This window comes from Geotrypetes seraphini, chromosome 11 (genome assembly GCF_902459505.1).
Source record: "Geotrypetes seraphini chromosome 11, aGeoSer1.1, whole genome shotgun sequence".
NCBI classification, from domain to species: domain Eukaryota; kingdom Metazoa; phylum Chordata; class Amphibia; order Gymnophiona; family Dermophiidae; genus Geotrypetes; species Geotrypetes seraphini.
Genome location: NC_047094.1, coordinates 41,894,066 through 41,909,762, shown reverse-complemented (window position 1 = coordinate 41,909,762; position 15,697 = coordinate 41,894,066). Strand labels below are relative to the sequence as shown.

General features: G+C 42.2%; 1 protein-coding gene across 29 annotated transcripts in view; it reads left to right on the top strand.

The window, feature by feature from the left end:
* RBFOX1 (RNA binding fox-1 homolog 1) overlaps window positions 1-15,697 on the top strand; it is a 520,491-nt gene that overhangs the window by 29,412 nt on the left and 475,382 nt on the right. For 2 of the 29 annotated variants that reach the window (XM_033914631.1, XM_033914630.1), the window contains exon 1: window positions 12,084-12,574. The exons of 26 other annotated variants lie outside the window; for them this stretch is intronic. The gene's annotated coding sequence lies outside the window, so the exon portion shown is untranslated. Of the gene's footprint in view, window positions 1-12,083; window positions 12,575-15,697 lie in introns of those variants that run through there. One more of the 29 variants, XM_033914632.1, reaches the window with a different exon arrangement.

Here is a 15,697-nt window from a genome sequence, read left to right as displayed (position 1 = left end):
TGGCTTTCAGGCGATGCGTTGTCGGTTTTATGCATATCAATATTTTAAGCAGCTTTGCATGTAAGTGGAGGTTCTTGGTAAGGCAGACATTTATTCCAAATTGAGGATTGAGTAAAATGGCGTGGTAGCCGTGTTAGTCCACTTTTAAAGATAATATATAGAAAGAAAACCAAACATAAAAGATATAAGGTGATGCCTTTTTTATTGGTTTACAATTCCTCTTCAGATCAGAAACCGAGAATTGAAATTCAATTTTATTCCCATTAGTTTATTTTGAATCTTACAGAATGTGAGGTTATGCGTAATCACTGAAGCCGCTGGGACTGCGCTTTTCAGCACTTGTCATTTTTTTTTCTGCCATCTTGAATGAAATGGTGTGGTGGCCGTGTTAGTCCACTCTTCAAGGTAATATGTAGAAATAAAACAAAAACAAGAAGGAAAAAAAATAATACCTTTTTTTAAAGGACTAACTTTCCCCCTCTTTTACTAAGGGCTCCTTTTACTAAGCTGTGGTAGCGTTTTTAGCGCATGCTGCAGATTAGCACGCGTTAACCCCGTGCTATGCGGAAAAACTAACTCAATGGAGGTGTTAGCATCTAGCGAAGTGGTTCCCAACCTTGTCCTGGAGGACCACCAGGCCAATCGGGTTTTCAGGCTAGCCCTAATGAATATGCATGAGAGAGATTTGCATATAATGGAAGTGAGAGGCATGCAAATCTGCTCCATGCATATTCATTAGGGCTAGCCTGAAAACCCAATTGGCCTGGTGGTCCTCCAGGACAGGGTTGGGAACCACTGATCCATATGATTGCTAATGTTATACAGTTCCCATAGTTTGCCTAGATAATAGTGGGAACCCTTACATGCACAGATACTTCTAGTACTCACTATGTCCTAACCTCCCCCCTTACTACCCGTGTTTGGGTATCTCTATCTATAACTTTAACTGTATATCACACTATTTGCCTATTTAGATTTTCATATTAATTAACCATGATTGTATCTGATGATCTTGGCCTACTTCTAGGTATTTGTTTTTGTACCTTCACCGATTATGTATGGTCTTTAAATAATTCTTGGAAACTCTCAAGGTGTATTGCGGTATACAAATAAAATTTGATGTTATGTTATATAAACTGTGTTTATTTGGTTGGAAACAAAGCTGGAACCAACTGTGTATTAAATTTAAGTCTTTCGGGCAACTAATAAGGTGGTCCTTTTACTAAGGCATGCTAGTCGTTTTAGCAACCCACTGTAACAATGTCAAAAAGAGGCGCTTTGTTTGGGGACAATGGGATGCGACTTTACAAGTGGAGGGCCCACAAGCCTTCTCACCCCCTAATGTCAATTCTGACGTCGGAGAGGAAATTCCTAGCTAGCCAATTGCTGCCTGGCTGGCCCGGAACTTCCTCTCCATATGCACCTGGCCTGTTGTTGCGTCGGGGAAGCAGAAAGAAATTGGCGGCAGTGGCTTGAAGAAATCGGCAGCGGTGGGGGGGGGGGCAGGGAGAGAAAGAATGAAAGAAAGGGAGAAGGAAGAGAGAAATAAAAAAGGTAAGGAGGCAGGGAGAGAGAAAGAAAGAAAGACAGATACCTACAATGTTATTACCTAAAAATTAGTAGATGTCCCATTTTGAGGAAAAAAAAGTTAATGGTCACGTTAATCATCTTGTATTTTACCTCATTTTTTATAATTACCCCATAAGTTGGTAGAAGCTATACTAAAAAGCGATTTCTGTCCGTCTCCAATGGATAGACATGGCTTAATGGGGCAGAACCAACATGGATTTGGCAAAATATTTCTGGATTGTCAAAAGGCATTTGAAAAAGTGCTTCATGAAAGACTCGAGGAAGTTAAAAAGTCACAGCATATGAAACAGATATTTCACCTCTGCCTACTCCCATGCTGCTGTTTCCTAATCTTTTTGTGACTGTGATCCAATGATTGCAGCCAAATAAAATTGTGTGGTCCATAAGCATATAAGGGCTGCCACCTTTTCCATAAAGAGACCACAACTTTGGAATTCTATACCATTAGCTCTTCGATTGATAGGAACACTCAATAAGTTTAAAACAGAGTTTAAACATTTATTTTTTTCTGATGCCTATGAAAATAAATAATGACAATTGGCACTTGAGAGATTCCTGCCAGACACAATAAGACCTGACTTAATATGTATCTCACCCCTTCTATTAAAAAAAAAAAAAATGTAGTTTTTTTTAACATTAAGTTTGATGTGATTTTATGTAACTAATTTTAGTAAATAAGATTTTAGATTATAAGCTGCCCAGAAGGTTTTTAACCCTTGGTGTGGGATAGCAAGAAGGAATTTAAGAAGGAATGGGGTAGGTGTGAGGGGTGTGCTGCTGTATTTATTTCATTTATTTGAATAGACTAGCAGCAAATGTAAGAAATTTAAATGACGGTGGGAAGACCTATGAGTTCATGCTCAAAAGATTTGCAATAGAGGAAACTCCACTGTGAATCCAGTGCTGAAAAATTAGCATGGCATGCTCAAAGTAATGAATATGCAAATTCATGCTACATTAAAATTTCAGTATTCATTTGCTGCTCATTACTCTGTGCTAACTTTCCTGTCATTGCCTGAGCACTGATTGGCTCATTGTTTTTTACTGACAGTAAAGTAAAAAACAAACAAACCAAAAATGAAAAATGTGTGCCACAGCATGCTAATCCTGAGTCTGAGTCTGAACAGACCCACCAGGCCGGGCTTAACTCCCAAACTGCCACTGGCTCTGATCATCTATAGGGCTTCTGAACCGCCTCAACCTAATCTAACCTGACCCCCCGCCCCCCCCCCCCACACACACACACTGGGCTGGAAAAAGCTGGGTCCAACCCCCTAACTGCCACTGGCCCTGGTGGTCTAGTGGACTGCCAAACAATCCCTCCCCCCCCCCCCCCGGTCTATCCTGTCCCAACCTAACCCCTCAACTGGTCAGCTGGGCCAGGCTGGACTGGGCCCAACCCCCTAACTATCACTTACTCTGGTCTCTCAAACCCATCCCCTACTGGCCCTGGAGGTGTATTAGAACTATGATTACCAGATGTCTGGGCATCTGGACGGGTTTTCAAAACCTGGCACTTTGTCCACATTTTGAAAACCATTGAGCTCAGGGCCGCATCTGGAAGGCATCTGCACATGTGTGGATGCAACGTGACATCATCGTGTCACAGGTGCCCTCTAGATTTGCCCCAAAGAGACGGGATTTGTGTGGGGATGGGGTCGAAGGTCAGAATATGGTGGGGCCAGGGATGGAATGAGGTGGGGGCCATACATCATCTTTTTTTAGGACAAAATCTGGCAACTGTAAGTAGAACCCCCCCCCTACCACTCCATGAACCTTGATCATGGAAGGCAGGAGGGATGCCTATCATCTCCTGACTCTGGGCTACCCTTTACAAAATGGCAGCACCCCATCCCTGCTCGGTGTATCCTGGGATACACTAGGTGGGGGCCAAAGCACCATATAAGAAAAAGAAAAATTCTTCATATGGTGTTTTGGCCCTGCTTAGTGCATCCCAGGATACACTGGGCAAAGGCAGGGCGCTGCCAGTTTGGAAATGGCGGCCCAGAGGCAGGAGAGTACTGTATAGACATCCCTCCCGCCTGACAAGATCAAGGTATGTGGAGGGGGTGGGGGTTGTCAAGAGACCCTAGTCCACCAGGGCCAGTGATAGAGGATTGTGCTTGGCCTGGCCCAGCTGAGGGGTCAGGTCAGGATACGGGGTTAACCTGTCCAGTAGGCTACCAAGGCCAGTGGCAGTTCGGGGATTGGATCTAGCCCAGTGAGGCTGGGGGGGTCATTTGGGGGGTTCCTGGTCATAGAGCCTGTCTGGTAGGGTAGGGTGTTTGGATTGGTAGGAGAGAAGGGGTGACCTTAGACACCTCTTCTCTCAAATAACCCCTGATGCTGCCCTGGACCAGGTGGTAGTTTTCCGGTTTTCCTTTTTTTTTTTTTTTTTTTTTTTTTAAACATGCAGTGGGCTTACTAATGGCCACATTTAAATACATTTACATGCATTTGAATATGGTCTGCGCACCCTAATACCAGTGTTATTCTGGCACTAAATGCCTCTTCTGCCAGTATTAGATTTTGAACATTAACCCACAGGTGGAGCTGTATCAGTGAGAGAGAGAGAATGTGTGCTTACATCTGAAAAGTGACTGAGTGTGCATACTAAGTGAAGGGAAAATTTCATCCTGGAGAATTGACCCAACTAACTATTAAGTTACCTGGGTACATTCCTTTAAAAACAATTCTAATACTTCCTCCACTCTGTCTATATCCTTTCAGAAGCACCAAGGAAAACTAAATATTACATTGTTCCCCCGCAAATTCGTGGTTCGCAAATCATGGACTCGCTCATTTGCGGTCTGCTCCGACCGCCTCTTCCTGTAGTAAAATCGGGCTACACCAATCAGGAGCTGCTTTGACACGCAGCTCCTGATTGGTGTAGCCTGAATTTACTACAGGAAGAGGCGGTCGGAGCAGACTGCGAGTGATTTTCTTCACCTGCCGGCACTCCAGCTGCCCTCCCCTGCCTTTTGACAGGTGAAAAACCGCATTCACGTTTTTTTGAAATTTGCGGGGGTTCCTGGAGCGGAACCCCCGTGAATTTCGGGGGAGTACTGTATTGCCCTTTTCCTCTTCCACTTTTATTGTGAACCGTCTTAAGCTGTCCACCAGGGAAGGCAGTATAGCAAATTCTCCAAATCAGCATAAACACAAACAACTACTGCTCAGCATACTCAATTCAATTGTTGATTAACCTGTTTTAACACCATAGCACTTCTTACAAGTGACAGAATATCCCTAACTACTCTTGTATAAATGTGTCTAGGCCTACTGTGCTCAACAGTTGATGAATTCAGATTCAATTTGGAGAATTAGAAAACCATAGGAGTCTCTAGTTTGCCAGAAAAACTAATGAACGCATTTAAAGCTATTATTTGTGTAGTATAGTATTTCATTGTTAATGAGCCACAATTAGAGATTTGAAATAGTGAAATCTTTTTTCAGAACCGAACCACCAAATGTAGCATCCATTTATATTTAAAGCTCAGTCAACTAATAATCTCCCCCCAAATTTCCACTGGAATGCTTTACTGATATTTAAACTCATAATGGGTATGTATATCAAAGTAAAGAGGCATATCCTTTTTAGCTCTGCATGAATCCAAAGAACTCTGTCATTCCCTGTGTCATTAGTAAACATACTGTGTCCCCCCGTGAAGTCGCGGTTTGCAAATTATGGAGTCGCTCATTCGTGGTCGGCTCCGACCGCCTCTTCCTGTAGTACAGTCGGGCTACACCAATCAGGAGTTGCGTGTCAAAGCAGCTCCTAATTGGTGTTGCCCGACTTTACTACAGGGAGAAGCAGTCGGAGCAGACTGCGAGTGATTTTCTTCATCCGCCGGCGCTCCAGCTGCCCTCTCCTGCCTCCCCTGCCTTTTGACAGGCGAAAAACCTCATTCATGGTTTTTCGAAATTTGCAAGAGTTCCTGGAACGGAAGCCCCGCAAATTTTGGGGGAGTACTGCACTGCATTTCCGCATTGCATTGTTTTTGTTTCAGGAGGTGGGCAAGGTAAAGATTATCGTGTCTATTTTTAGCCTTACTAGAGCACATCAAAACTGAATTATTTGTGGATTTTACCAAGTCTCTTCCCAGATATTTTCAGGGTAAAAAATGTAAAACTATCAAATATGGAAAAATATAAAAGAATGAAACAAAATACATTCAATGTTTTCTCTTGGAGATAAACATTAAAATGAATAGAAAAAAAATTAAATGAATAAAGATGAACTCATGAGTAGAAGTTAGAATCCATCAGTCTCTTGTGCCCACCAAAATGACTAGCTTTAATTTAAACAGTATTTGGTCATTGTTGTCCTATTGTTCTGTATATTATAAAATTTTCAATAAAGATGATTGAACTAAAAAAAAAAAATAAAAAAATTCTTAAACTGCAAGACCCAACTGTTCACTAACAGTTAGGCCTTCTTTCACGAAACTATGATAGCAGTTTCTAGCATGAGAAGCCGCGCTGAATGGCCTGTGCTGCTCCTGACGCTCATTGCGTTCCTATGAGCGTCGGGAGCAGCGCGGGCCATTCAGCGCGGCTCTCTGCGCTAGAAACTGCTATTGCAGTTTCGTAAAAGAGGGGGTTAATCTGTATGTGCTGATTATAAAATTACTTCCCTTTACACATAAACACATATACCAAGATTTGTAACAGAGTAGACACCATGGAGGGAGTGGAAAACATGAAAAAGGATCTGCAAAAGTTAGAGTAATGGTCTAATATCTGGCAACTAAAATTCAATTTAAAGAAATGCAGAGTAATACATTTGGGGATTAATAATCGGAAGGAACCGAATATGCTGGGAGGTGAGATGCTGATATGCACGGAGGGGGATAGGGATCTTGGGGTGATAGTGTCCGAAGATCTAAAGGCAAAAAAACAGTGTGACAAGGCGGTGCCTGCTGCCAGAAGGATGCTGGGCTTTATAAAAAGAGGTGTAACCATTAGAAGAAAGAAGGTGTTGATGCCCCTGTACAGGTAGTTGGTGAGGCCTCACTTGGAGTATTGTGTTCAGTTTTGGAGACCATATCTGGCGAAGGACATAAGAAGACTTGAAGCGGTCCATAGGAGGGCGACGAAAATGATAGGAAGTTTGCGCCAAAAGATGTATGAGGAGAGACTGGAAGCCCTGAATATGTATACCCTAGACTAGAGGAAAGGAGGGACAGGGGAGATACGATTCAGACATTTAAGTACTTGAAAGGTATTAACGTAAAACAAAATCTTTTCAAGAGAAAGGAAAATGGTAAAACCAGAGGGCATAATTTGAGGCTGAGAGGTGGGAGACTCAAGAGCAATGTAAGGAAATTCTTCTTTACAGAGAGGGTGGTGGATGCCTGGAATGCGCTCCCGAGAGGGGTGGTGGAGAGGAAAATGGTGACGGAGTTCAAAAAAGCGTGGGATGAACACAGAGGATCTAGAATCAGAAAATAACAGTAAATATTGAAGAACTAAGGCCAGTACTGGACAGACTTGCACGGTCTCTGTCTGTATATGGCCGTTTGGTTGTGGATGGGCTGGGGAGGGCTTCAATGGCTGGGAGGGTGTAGATAGGCTGGGGTGAGCTTTGATAGAGACTTCAGTAGTTGGAACCTAAGCACAGTACCGGGAAGAGCTTTGGATTCTTGCCCAGAAATAGCTAAGAAGAAGAAACAAAAAATTAAATTGAATCAGGTTGGGCAGACTGGATGGACCATTCGGGTCTTTATCTGCCATCATTTACTAAGTTACTATATAAAGTATGCATACTATTAAAAAAGTGTACATTTAAGCTTGGATGTAGACGTGTTTTGGAGTACAGATGGGAGTCAGATTTTACACGTGTACAGTGGCATAGTAAGGGGTGTGTGTGTGTGGGGGGGGTCTGCCCCGGCCGTGGCCTTTCTAAGAGTGTGACACTCCTCTTCCTCTCCGCCCCACGCTCCTTGCTATGCGCGCATGCCCCTTGCCTTCTCTGTACCTTTATTTCCCTGGCACAAGGTTGCTGCCCATGTCAGCATTGGCACTCTCTGACGTCACTTCCGGGACCCGTGCCTAGGAAGTTTTATGTTTTACTTAAACTTATTATACCAATTGTTCTTGGTCCAACAGATAGACAACAAATGAAAAAGAACTCCATCTTAAAATAGGACAGACCTAAACATCTCAAAACCAAACATACAGAGCAACATTCACTTACTTAATAATAATAATAACTTTATTTTGTATACCGCAGTACCACAAACAGTTCAGAGCGGTGTACAGTGTAAGAGACTGTACATTTACAGCAAAGATACAATGAGGACTGTACATATTCAGTAAAGGTGTTTATACAGCAAAGAACAATGCAGATTTACCATGCAGGAGATTGTACATATACAGCAGAGATATTTATATAGTGGAAAAAAACAGTGCGAGTGACTTATAGAGCAAAATGCAAGGGACAGAATAATGCGGTGAAGCGGTTTACTATGCAATGATAGTTACATATATGGCGAGGATGCAGGGTGGTGAATGACAAGAAAAGCAACCAGTATCAATTACAGGATGGAAGTATTTGATTGAGGGGTAGAATTTGGTTATTTGGTGATGGGTTAGGGTTACTGTACATCTTGTACCAATGTCAAATCACAGGATCCAAATTAAAAACCCACAGTCCATTAGGAAAATATGGATTAACTCAGAAGCAATTGAGTCTTTCCCAAAAGCTTCACAGAAGAAGAAGGTCTTTAACATGGTTTTAAAATTAAGTTGCTGAGAATAAAAAGCGCTATGCTTAAGAATTAGAGCTTTGAAACGAGTCCTATAAAAAAAAAGACTTGTAACCAATGAAATTGTAAATAGAAAGGCGTTACTTTTATAGCGGTATTTTGAATAGTTTGCAATCTTTTAAAATTTCTTTTTCATAGTCCCATTTATGCAATGTTAAAGGGTGAGCTGAAACCGACATGGGCATTCTGCTCATGCCAAAGAAGTTAAAAAGGCGCGGGGAAAGGGAAGAGAGTGGAGTTAATTGTCTTCTACAGGGGTAATTTTTAAAGGGGCAGCTTTGTTTTAGGCATTAAAAATATACAAATGCTGCTATGGATGTAAATGACATATAAAACACCAACTAACTTGCCTATATGTTTCAGGCCATAAATTTTCACAGGGCAGGGGGTTGGGGCACGACATGGGTACATTTAGGGCTCAATTCGGCAAAGAGCATCCAAATTTGGGTGCTGAAAAAAAAAAAATGAATGCTAAGCAGTATTCTATGATCAGCACTCCAAGTTGGGCACCGTCCTTAGATTACCAATTAGCGGCAAGATCTGCAACCAGTTTTGGATGATATACTCAAATTAAAAACCTGGTGTAAATCCTGAAGCTTCAATTGGGCATGGGTCTCCCATATTTTGTAATACTGCAGGCACTGGAAGTGAATGTCCCGCCCATGGTTACCCTTAGCTCCCATATCCCTCCCAAGACTCCGCCCTCTTTTTAGTTGAACATTGTAAAACTTACATAAGCACACAATTCAAATTGTTGCCAATTAGGGGAAAATTCTAGAAACTTAGGCGCCTAAGATAATTAATAAACACAGCTTAAAAAGGCAAAAAAATGTGACACTAAAGTGTCTAAATAATGCATGCTGGAATAGAGCCTACATAGGCTCTTTAGGCCATCTAACACCACTATGGATGTGACTAATACCATAACTGGCATTAGATGGCCTAATGCGCCTACGTAGGCATGATTCACAATAAAAATAGGCGCTGGAAATGCAGGCTTGGAAAACCCTGGCCTACATTTCTGGTGCTTATTTTTCACAGAGACATGAATAGGGCACAATCACGTGATTGACAAACGATCGGTGGTCGCTTTATAGGCAGCCACCAATATTAGCACCCTATAGAGAATCTGGGCCTTAATGCCAAAAAAGTGATTGTTAGTGCCTTAAATACAGGCTTGTTTTCAGTCTCTTCCTTTTTATGATAGTGTTTGATGAAGAAGGCTACTGTGATGGAAATAACTATTGGGTCATTTTCAAAACAGACAAATGTCCAAAAAGGGGCAGATGGACATTTTTTTCCAAAACCGTCAAATCCCATCCCAACTAGACTGCCTTCAAACTTTCCATTGGGAGTAACATCAAGGGGTTGGGTTCTTCCAAATGCATTTTTTTCTTTTGAGAAATGTCTTCTCCAAGTATGTAGCTCTTCCTCCTTTCTATTTCCCTCTTTCTATCCTGAGCTTGGGTATCGAGGCAGAGTAGTGGGAAAAATCTCAGAATGATAATGGGGGTCACTATCGGTCCCTGGGCCTTACATTGAAGAATACTGATAAACAAGGTGTTAATTATTAGTACCATTGAGAATCATGGAAACAGCCACCAGTATCACACAGGTATATACAGATATTTTCATCACTAATTACTGACAATATTGATCTCAATTTGCTAGAAATAATTTTGTGGTTGGTTTTGCTATTATATTCTAGCTGACTTAAGGTGATTTGCTGACTTTGAGAAATTTTTTTGGGGCCGTGCTTCTCAAACAGGTTAAATCCAGGAATTTGTGCATTGTTCATTGTTGGCAAAAAGGGTTAAGATAAATTACACCTAAGATAGCTTTGCAGTTTTGTTTATTTCATGGGAAAGAGTGAGGGAGGTGGAAGCAAGCGGGATTGTTTCCCTGTGCCATGTTTCATATTCCATTTATTTTATTTTATGCAAATGCAGGGAGAAATGTGTCCTGACAAGTGGCTCATTTGTCCTTTATCTTTCAAAAATCTAAAATTAAATGCACAGTCTATCAACGATAGGAAAAAATGCATAATTTTTGATGAGCCTGCATTTTTGGTGAGCAGGATCATTAATTTCACATTAAAAATGCATTTAGAAGGAATTCAACAACAGGCTCGTTCTGTTATGGGTTCTTTGAAATTGAACTTTTTTCTTAACCTTCCTGGAGGAAAACTAGGATTTAAACTGCAAAAAATTTACAGAAGTTAGCAGCTTTCATAGCTTAGCACGTGATAGGAATATGTTGTGGATGGAAAATCAACTCTACCATTATTATTATATTTGTGCATGTTGTAGTCCTTTTACTAAAGTGTGGTAAAATCAAGGCATACCACATCCTAACACCAGAATGTACTGTGTACAACCTTTTTTAAAGCATTTTCTATCTTTTTTTTTTTTGCAGAGTATGCACTAATGTTGCTAATAACATGCATTACCTGCAAAAGGTTAATGCTGGAGCATTTACCGCCACCTAAGTTCTCCTGCATCAACCTTCCACTGACCAAGAACATAAGAACATAAGCCATGCCTCTGCTGGGTCAGACCAGAGGTCCATCATGCTCAGCAGTCCGCTCACGCGGCGGCCCATCAGGTCCAGGACCTGTATAGTAGCCCTCTATCTATACCCTTCTATCCCCTTTACCTTCAGAAAATTGTCCAATCCCTTCTTGAACTCCAATACCGTACTCTGCCCTATCATGCCCTCTGGAAGCGCATTCCAGGTGTCCACCACCCGTTGGGTGAAGAAGAACTTCCTAGCATTTGTTCTGAATCTGTCCCCTTTTAATTTTTCCAAATGCCCTCTCATTCTTGTAGTTGTTGAAAGTTTTAAGAATCTGTCCCTCTCCACTTTCTCCAAGCCCTTCGTGATCTTGTTAGTCTCTATCATATCCCCTCTAAGTCTCCTAATGGCCCATATTCTCTAAACAGCACTTTAATAGGTGCTGGTAGGTGCCCTGCTGGAGCCTAAGTTAAGAGGGAAATGCCATTTAAAACAGTACTTAAAAAAATTTCAAGGTGCCTACTGGTGCCTAAAAAAACAGTTACAGAATCACGCCTCCAGAGGCACCTACTGCCACCTAATACCAGTGTAGGCGTGGCTAATGCTGGAAGTGGCGTTAGGCTCCGGTAGGTGCCTCTCCACAGGTATGATTCACATCAAAGGTAGGTGTCGGAAACATAGGCCTTGAAAACCCTGGTCTACATTTTTGGCTCCTTCCTTTGTCTAAACTGCACCATCACACGATTGGCACATGATTGCCAGCTTCTTTTAAGGTGGCCATCAACAACAGTGTCGGCTAGAGAATCCGGGCCAACCTGCAAGCTGGCTAATTCATCTATGATCATTCCCCCAGAAAAAAAAAAAAAAAAAATCAATTGGTTTGATAGTCAAAAAAATTTTACCATCCAGAAACAGCTCTTGGCTGGTTAAATCACCTGTTCAGTGGCACTTAACCAGTTAGTGTCACTGAAAATAATTGGTTAGCATTGAACTCAAAATTGGCTATTTTGGGGACATTCTGGGGCAGAGTCGGCACTTGGTCAGTTAAGTGCCAGTATTCATCACTTAACCAGCCAGGTTAACTGTATTGTGAGAGACTCAGGGATTGTCTCTCAGTAATGATGCTATTCTATCAATGGGCAGCAGAAGGCGCTGGTTTATTTAGCTGGCAGTTAGGCTATCCTCCAGGAGGTGGCGCTAACTGCCCAGAACAGAGCCTACTGAGTCAGAGGGGGTAGGACTCAGGCAGTAAGGAGTACATTATACCTGCACCAGAGGAGAATCATTGAGAGAGGTCTCCCTGGGAGAGAGAGAGCCTCCAAGAAGAGACTTCCTTGAGTAAAGAAGGCTCAGAATTGAATTACTTCCCTAGCCATGGGTTAAAGGGAACCCTGGGAAGATAAGTCTGGAAAGAATTGTTTGAAAGAGCTGATATTGTGAATGTTGATACTTGGCTGGCTGAGGTAAGCCCAGTTTGTTATTCTGAACACCGTGGAATATGTTCATGGGTCTGGCTGGGAATGTTTATTTGAACTGAGAAACAGACTATCCGGGAGAGGTCAAAGAGTGAGAAGACACTTCCATAGCTGGAGGATGATACAAGTCTGCTGATACAAACCTTGAGACTTTCAGGAAAGAAACCAAGCCTAAGAGAGAGAAGGAAAGACTGTTGAGAAAGGATTATTCTCTGTGTGATTGAGGTAAGCCAGCTTGACATAATAAAGAAACTGTTGGAACCAGTGTGGAGAGCAGGGCAAGAACTGACTGCATGCTTGTCTGAACTATATGAAACCCAGGTGGAGTGATATTAGACTGAAACTGTTGAGCTGAATAAAAGTTTATTTTCTTTCCCTGGGCTTGTGCGGTAAGAAAGTTCAGCCAGCTAAAGCTGAATAAAGAATTGCATTGAACCTTGAAAACCAGGGATCTCAAAATCCCTCCTTGAGGGCCGCAATCCAGTCGGGTTTTCAGGATTTCCCCAATGAATATGCATTGAAAGCAGTGCATGCACATAGATCTCATGCATATTCATTGGGGAAATCTTGAAAATCCGACTGGATTGCGGCCCTCAAGGAGGGACTTTGACACCCCTGTTCAAAACGGTTTGGGTTGTGATTGTGCTGTACCTAGGGAAGGCTGAACTCTCTCCTACCCGTGAGTTGCGATCTGCTGACAGTTTGAGATTGGAAATTCCATCCTTGGTAACCGTGAAACTTGCTGGTAATAGGAATTCCATGTTGTCGGTTTGGGGCCCGGTTCTATGGAATGCTTTGTCAGTTTCTATGCATCAATTGACCATTTTTTTTGTCAATTTAGAAAAGAGGTAAAAACTGTATTATTTGCACATGCTTTTGGCACAAGCAGTGGAGGCGTACGAGATTCTGTCTTTTAGTGGTAGGCTGTGGTTGGCACCAGCTTTGAACCGTCTTTTTGAAGAAGTAATTTTAAGATTATGTGAAGATGTTCAGATGTTTTAAGATTTTTTTTTAATGGGTCTTGCCGTTGTATTTTGTTGTTTGTTAATTGCTGTTTGTGTATGTTTACATTGGTCCCCGTCTATACTTGTAGATAGGCGGGCTACAAATAATTTTAAATAAATAAAGGGGGGATCCTGGAAAACCTGGTCAGGAGCTCCCACACACATAATTAGGACCACATAAAAGTCAATCTTATATTTATGCAGTAACCCAGGTGTTACTTAGTACTGTACCCCAAAACAAAAACCTGTTCCAATAACCCCTCTCAATGTTTCTTAAACTGGGCCTATAGAACTCATTTTCTTTGAGTGAATTTAATTTACCATTACTCTCCATTGCCAGACACTCAATAGTTTCTACCTAGTCTTCCACCTCGGGACACACAGATAGATTATGCTGTTTTCCCCTTTGCAGTTCTTGCTCCTGATCGCATTCTATGAGAACCCCGGCAGATAAATTATACCAGTTTGTTTGACATAAATATCCCTTTGGTAGAACAGTGCTGCCTTAGAACTTGCAGCCTGCTGTATTCAAGACACTCATCCATACTTTCCTTGAGTAATGGTTTACGGTTTCTTGATATACCACCATATCCAGCACATGGGTCAATGCGGTGTGCAAATGCTAAAAACCTTTTTGAGGGCCTTAAAAAAGAAGGCAGACTTCCTAGTATTTTCATAATAAGCCTGACGTGGACTTGGGATCACCAATTGGTTTGTATCAAGACAGCATAGTTGTCTTGATGGAAATGGGAATGGGGGACTTGCATGCCACATTTTTTGTCTGACATTCAAATTGTTGGGCATTGAAGGATTAAGTGACTTGCCCAGGGTCACAAGGAGCAACACCGGGATTTGATCTCACAACCTCTGGGTGCAGACGCAGCAACTCAACCAGTGAGTGGAAAGATAAGGGGCAGACCAATGTGAAGTGTTATATGTCTTAAACACAAAATTTTAAAGAGAGAGTGACATTGCATGGGCAATCAATGGAGCTATAAGAAGAGTGGTATTAACTTGTCAAAACATTGTGGGTTCTGGCAGGTTCATAGTCATTCGTGCACAAGACTTCAGCGCGCTGACAATGCAGTGCAGACAATTGGGCGCAAGACCCCAGCGCGCTGCCCAAAAAGTTACTTTTAAAGAGCTCCAACGTGGAGTGTGAATGGGGAACCCCCTTAGTTTACTTCATACTCTTCACGCTGCCATTGAGGGGAGGGTTAGGGGGGTTGGAACCCTCCATTATAGAGTAAACTTAACTTTTTCCCAATTTTGTAGGGAAAAGTTAAGTTTTCTCTATAATGTGGGGGGTTGAAACCCCCCCACATACCCCCAATGGCTGTGCGAAGAGTATGAAGTAAAGCGGGGGGGTTCCCCCCACACCCCCTGTTGGAGCTCTTTAAAAGTAACTTTTTCAGCGGTGCGTTGGGGGTCTTGCGCTGAATTGTCTGCGCTGCAATGTTGGCACGCTGAAGTCTCGCGCGCTTTTGTCCCGTCACCGTTCTGGCAGGGGAGACTGTGAATCTCTCCTGCCAGGGGATCTCTTGGGGGGTGGCAGGAGGAGGGACTGGCCAAAACCCATAGTAGCAACATTCCATGCTACCTATCCAAGGCAAGCAGTGGCTTTCCCCGTGTCTTTCTCAATAAAAGACTATGGATTTTTCCTCAAGGAAATTGTCCAAACATTTCTTAAAACCAGCTACGCTATCTGCGCTTACCACAACCTCTGGCAATACGTTCGAGAGCTCAACTATTCTCTGAGTGAAAACATTTTTCCTCCTATTGGTTTTAAAAGTATTTCCCAGTAACTTCATCGAGTGTCCCCTAGCCTTTGCAATTTTTGACGGAGTGAAAAATCGATCCACTTGTACCTGTTCTACTCCACTCAGGATTTTGTAGACTTCAATCACCATATGCAGCAGAATATTTTATTTGTGGATTTATTTTTGGATTCAATAAAGAGCCAGCATAGTCAAGGCTTGACTCATAAGAAAGGTCCCAAAAAGGTATTGGAGATATTCTAAGCTTAAGGGAAGGTCCTGTCCTTATGGTAAGAGTTTGAGCTCTGGCAGTAGTGATGTCGCAAAAGAGGCCAGGATCATCACACTCTGCATATTTTGTCACCCATACATAAATAAGACAATTTTCTGACATCTTCCCAGGTAAATATATCTTGAAAATATTCTATCTAAAGGCTCTATATGAAAATCATGTAGACCAGGGCTGCCCAAGTCCGGTCCTCGAGATCTATTGACAGGCCAGGTTTTCTGGATATCCACAATGAATATGCATGAGATAACTTTGCCTGCACTGCCTTCTTGGTATGCAAATTTCTCTCATGCATGTT